At 37.9% G+C, this 6,000-nt stretch overlaps 1 protein-coding gene across 3 annotated transcripts in view; it reads right to left on the bottom strand.

Annotated features, from left to right (window-relative positions):
- CNBD1 (cyclic nucleotide binding domain containing 1) overlaps positions 1-6,000 on the bottom strand; it is a 468,077-nt gene that overhangs the window by 61,377 nt on the left and 400,700 nt on the right. The window contains exon 11 of one of the 3 annotated variants that reach the window (XR_336323.1): positions 1,674-1,757. The exons of the other annotated variants lie outside the window; for them this stretch is intronic. The gene's annotated coding sequence lies outside the window, so the exon portion shown is untranslated. The remainder of the gene's footprint in view (positions 1-1,673; positions 1,758-6,000) is intronic. 3 annotated transcript variants of the gene reach the window in all.

Raw genomic sequence — 6,000 nt, forward strand, 5'->3', positions numbered from 1 at the left:
AGGACACCAACTGCAGTCAGTCAGGTGGGAGTTCAGCATCTTAACCCTCATGCACCTGCGGGTCTCAAAGCTAAATCTTTTAAAGATAGCATGAGTTGTACAGATTTCAAGGAACTTATAGCAAAGAAAATAACTCTATAACACAATGTATCTCACTCTGTTAAGATTGGCGTGAAGTTGGAGAGAATGAGACTATAAAATTTTGTTAAGAACAAGAAAAAGGCAGAATATCTGCACTTGAATATAGGCAACAACTTCTTTAAACATCAAAGTTAGAAATAGAAGACAGCAGTGATAAAAAGTGATCAAATATCCATTTTGAATTATTGTCATTTGTTAGATATCACAAGATCATTCATTCAACATTGTCTGAACCATAAAGAAGCTGTGTCAGCTTTCTAACTCACCCGTGTTCATACCTCTTTCCCCTGCCCTGACTCTTAGATTTCCCGACATAAAAACCTCCATAATAACTGCTTCCCTGCCATGAGTTGCCATGGCTGACCTAATACCCATCCTGACACTGGCCTCTCATCAGACAGTTCTCTGCTGGATTTTGCACCACAATACAGGCAGCAGTACTTAAGCCATTAGGCCCACGTAGGTTTTTTTTCACTTATTTATTTCTTGAGAGAAAGAGATCTTCACACCACAATCTTCCTCCCAGCCCTGCAGCCAGCTAGGATCATGGATTTGCCCACGGGCCTCCCTGGGATGGTCAAGTAGATGTATGAAACTGGGATCTCTCTTACCTGGCTTCCAGCACTGTGCAGCAGCACCCTACTGCCTGCACCACCACAGCCGGGCCAGGCCTACCTGTTAATCTGAATTAAATTATCAAATGATATTGGTGTTCCTTACTGTGGAAATGCATAAGTGATGTTAGCAACTCAGTATTTATTCATGGCTTCCTTCCCATATATGAACTTCAGGGACATTCATTGTTTAATGAAAAGCATTAACTTCCTACCAAATAAGAGACAAGCTGAGTAATTGCATCTATCCCCAAAGCCAGGTAAACACCATTTTGATGTCTCTGTTAAGTTGCATGCAGCTCCTCATGGTCAAGCAACCTCTGGCTGAAATACTCGGCATTGGTAAAACAACTGGTCAAGAACATCAACAAAACACCACACCTTGAAAATGCAAAGTGGGAAACGATGCATAGCATTCATTAGTACACAGTACATTTTATACTGGACACAAAAGCTTAACAAAAAAAGGTTTTCTTAGCAATTAAGAGGGTTTCCTGGTCACCTAATGGGGCATCCCAAGTTTCTGGCATCTGTGATGGACCTCCTGGTCCATTCTTTTCTGGGGCCATATCTGGAATGAGTATTAAAACTTTCATATCATGAAGAAATCAAAGCTTTAGTAGTATCTTTCATTTTGGTATAAATTTAGGGAACTGGGGATTGCCTTTGGAATGAAGTATTCCTGGCTCTTGTCAGCGGTATTTAGATTTATTTATTTCAATGTAGTTATCTCTAAAACCTCAGGGGGCTTCCAATGTATTTGCTTTGGGTTTATTTGGCTGGCTAGAAACCATATCCAAAGATCATATTTATGCACGAGTTCCGAGTGTGGGAATTTCTGTTGCCTCACAGCAAGACTTTGTGCACTAACCACTCTTATTCACAAGTTAATGACTTTAAACTGAGATAAATCCAAACCTGGAATATGATTCTGTCCTCTAGGCTCCCTTCCAGAGACTTCTTCAATGAGAAAGAATCATTCCTCAAGAATCACCTAGGGAACTTTTAAAAAAACAATGCTCAAGCCACCTTCTAAGACAAATTAATTACATAAGAATTTCAAGGGCTGGGAATAAAACATCATTATTTTTTAAAAAGCAATATGCAGCCAAAGTTGAAACTGCTGTATTATCAGAGATAGTTGACATAGGTTTAGGAGTACAGATTTTCTTATACCTAATTTTATCCTTGAAAATGTGTCTGTTATTCTGCCTCAGTATATCAGAATTAAAATTTGGATTATAGTATAGTTTCCATAAAGTAAAGACTCAAATCATCTATCTCTTAAGTTGGATATCAATGACACAGGAAAAAAATGTCTTTTATAAAAACTGTCTTTTCCTAGTCCTTGTGTCCTGAGAGGCCTACACTAGCCTATTTCTTGAAAAATCTTAATGATGGCTGTAAGATTTAAACAACACCCATCAATATTCTGGCATTGTCCTATCATATCTTAAAACATCACTCTTAGGGACCCAGGTGGCATGGTGGTTAAGGCACTGGACACTCCCACATGGCTGACCATGGTTTGAGTCCTGGACCCAGTGGCTTGCTTTCTCACTTTCTCTCTCTCGCTGTCTCTCTGGTAAAATTAACAGAAATGATAAATAAATAAAATTAAATGAAATAATTTTTTAAAATCACTCTTATTTCAAGTATACAAGTCTGAATTTAACAAAATAGTGAATTTTATTTTGTTTTGTTTTGTTTGTTTTCTACCTAGGGCCAAGAAAATCCTTCAGTAATCAATTCTGCGTGATAGGGAGTATCATTTCCAGCTATCCAGTCTTGGTACATATTCTTTAATGATATTCTCAGTGTAAATCAAATAAATTAAATCTGATTAACTTAAACAGAAAGGGATTTTTGGTAACTGGTTACTGGTAGCTTGTAAAACTTAAGTGATTCCTGGAGACTCACTCTCAGAATTAAAGGGAGTAAGGCCCAGCCAGGATTTTCTCACAGGAACGACCTATATAAATATAGATAGTGCTATGACTAATGATGAATCATCTGTGAGGCAGGCAACATGTGTTTTGGGAGTTCCAATTAGTGTTTCGACTTCCAATGGATCTGGTTATGTCTTGCCTTTTATTATTTTCTAATGGCATTGCTCTTCTTAGAAAAATGTATCTGGAAAAGATCTGATATAAATAATTTAATTTTAATGACAGTTATGGGTTACTAAAGTCAGCTGAACCACTTAAAATATTGAAATGCTTCTTCACCAGTTGAGTGAAACTTTAATCACTGTCAAAGCACTCTAGATATACTACCAGCACCTCAGCGGCCCCAGACTCTCTGCCCTTCACTACTAAATACATGGTGGCCGGCATGTCAGAGATCCTTCAGGGCCATGTTCTGACTGGCATTCGTTAGAAGGTATCAGAACTTAGGCTCTTCCAAGTGTCAAATACTTTGAATATCACTTCTGTTCTCATTTCATTAATCTTTTGGCACAGGGGACTTTTGAGTAGTTTCATAAATTATTCAAAATGATCTAAAATGTAAATGTGGGTCTACAATTTAGAAACTTACTAGCCTTATTTCATAGTCAAAGCTTTTAAATACAAAAGCACAGTCTTTCTTCTAAATAAGTTAATCCCCAATTTTAAGTGAATTATATACACAAAATTCGTAAATAAAGAGGGGAGAAGCACTGGTAAAAATAGAGCAGTAAATTAAATAGATCATCCATGTGAGCCAAGGAAAAAAAAAAAAGAGAGAGAGAGAGAGAGAAATGTTATTTTGTCCACGCGGAGTACCCAAAACTAATTGCTCAAGGCTGAGGAGGACTAGCATATATTTGGCAGCTGTACTAAAATGCTCCTTTCTTACGTTTAGATATAAAAGGGGCAAATCAGTAATAACAAAAGTCATCATTGCTGATTGAATCATCTCAGGTAAAACTAGTAGAATAACTGAAATTAAAACATGAAAACGATAATACACTGTTCCATTTTAATGGAACTAAAACATGGAAATTAGGGACCAGCAAATGTTGTAGCAGTTACATGCCTGGATTCGCACAAGTTTAACTATGGTTCGAGTCGTGGACCCCGTGACTTTGAAATCATGCTGGATGCATGAGCATGTGTGCCCAAAATCCAGGGAGGAGAATGGAGGAGAAGGGATTATGGCCTGGCTATCCCCCCGGGGGTTGGTTTCTCACTTTCCCTCTCACTGTAACTGTCTGTCTCTCTCCAGCAAGTACAAGACAAAAACCTCAAATAAATACATACATACATAAATAATAAAACATTGAAATAAATCATGTTATTTTTGCATCTTTAAACTCTGGGGGAAAAAATCTCCTTGATTCATATAAACCATTAAGCATTGAGGAGTAATGATCTGCCCAATAAATAGAAAAATTATATCACTACCACTGAGGAGACAATTTTCTTCTCGCAGTAGAGTAGGTGAGTCTGAAAATTATAGTAGTAAAATCTATAAGTTTGTTTCAGACTTTCTGTCCCTTTTGTTCTGAAAATAACATTCACAATAAAATTAAAGCCCAATAAACTATAGGAGAAACCTTAAGAAAGGCTTATAGAGGCCTAAAAGCAGAAATGTTTACCACCTAATGTATGAGCACGAGAGACATGGTGAATTTAATTTATTTTTCTTTCTTTTTTTGGAGAGGTTTTTGCTATAGGGTGCATGCACTAGCCAGCCAGACAGAAAGAGACAGAGAGACAGAAAGTGAGAAATAGCCCCCCCAGGGGGGATGGCCACGCCACAATCCCTTCTCTATTCTCCTCTCGGGATCTTGGGCATGCACACACACACGCCTGGCGTGAATTTAAGCCACCCGGTCCGGCACTTGAACCGCGGTTGACTACATGGGAGTCCAGCAACATAGTCATTATACGAACTGCTGGTCCTGTGAATTTAAATTCTAGGACAGAAATTACATCTAAACAGACATGCCTCTCTGAGACTTGGAGTGATGAAAGCCAGGCTTGGAACAGAGAAAATGGAGGATGGACCGGGTTTAAAAGAAAGATGGCCTATGTAAAATGACACGGTTTTATGAGAATGTGTGCAGCTGAGAGTAAAGTGAAGATATGCTGAAGAGCATTAGGAAAACTTGCACAGGATTATCAGAATATATATTTTAATGTAGGTTAACTATACCTACTATTAAAACAGGGGTGCACAGAAAATTTTTATTACATTTCTGAAAAGATTAACAAACTGGCCTAGAAATAAGCTTAAATTGACCTAAGGAATTTTCATTTTTCTCTGGAGGTCTATTTTTCTGAAAAATAGGGCCAAGTAGTATATGTCAACACAGACAGAGAAAATGAGGTGACTCCAAAACATGAAAAAAATTATTTTTAAACTTTACCAGTATTGATACATTAAGCATTTAGATGTCTCTGTGAAATAAACACTTAAATTAAAAAAAAAAGAAAACTTTGAATCCATTAATATAACAAGGAAACACTTGAAGAAAGGTGTGGTCTATAAATACTAGTATAATCCAGGCCATAATATAAAGATGCTTACATCTGAAAATGTACAATATTTGATGACAGCTATTTACTCACCAGATTGTGACGATAATATAATTAACACCATGATCACTGCCGCACATTGCAATAAAGGGAAAGGGTAACCTGGGACCAGTCGATGGTGTAATGGTTATGTCCCTGGATTCCCACACAGTCCACTGCAGTTAGAGACCCATATCTGGTAGCTTAAAACACACGGGGCATATGTGCCCAAAATCCTGCTAGGAGAATGGAGGAGAAGGGATTACAGTGTGGCCATCTCCCCTGGGGGGTGATTTCTCCCTTTCTGTCTCTCTGTCTCTGTCTCTCCAACAAGTGCACACACCCTTTAGTAAAAATCTCTCAACAAAAGGGGGGGGGAGGTAATCTACATAAATTTTGAAATAAAATCAAAATTCTCAAATCTGGGGCCGGCAGGTGGCATAGTGGTTACAGGTACTGAACCACTTGAACATCATGTCTTTTTCAGTTTTTATCCTCACAAGGGGACAAATGATAATTTGGCTTTCTAAGCACTGTCGTACTAGGGCTTTTATAAAGTACACACACAATTAGGAAAGTGAGTATACTGAACATATTAGACAACCATTTATAGTCCATGGGTGCAATTTGGGCCCCTACTCACATAAACACCATTAATAAAGCTTGCCCAGTTCTAGGGTGAAAAAAACCTTGGCAGTTATGGAATAAATAAAGTACAAGAAAACCAAAAAGGTATGGTAAAT

The sequence above is a fragment of the Tupaia chinensis genome, unplaced genomic scaffold (assembly GCF_000334495.1).
Source record: "Tupaia chinensis unplaced genomic scaffold, TupChi_1.0 Scaffold000707_1, whole genome shotgun sequence".
NCBI lineage: Eukaryota > Metazoa > Chordata > Mammalia > Scandentia > Tupaiidae > Tupaia > Tupaia belangeri.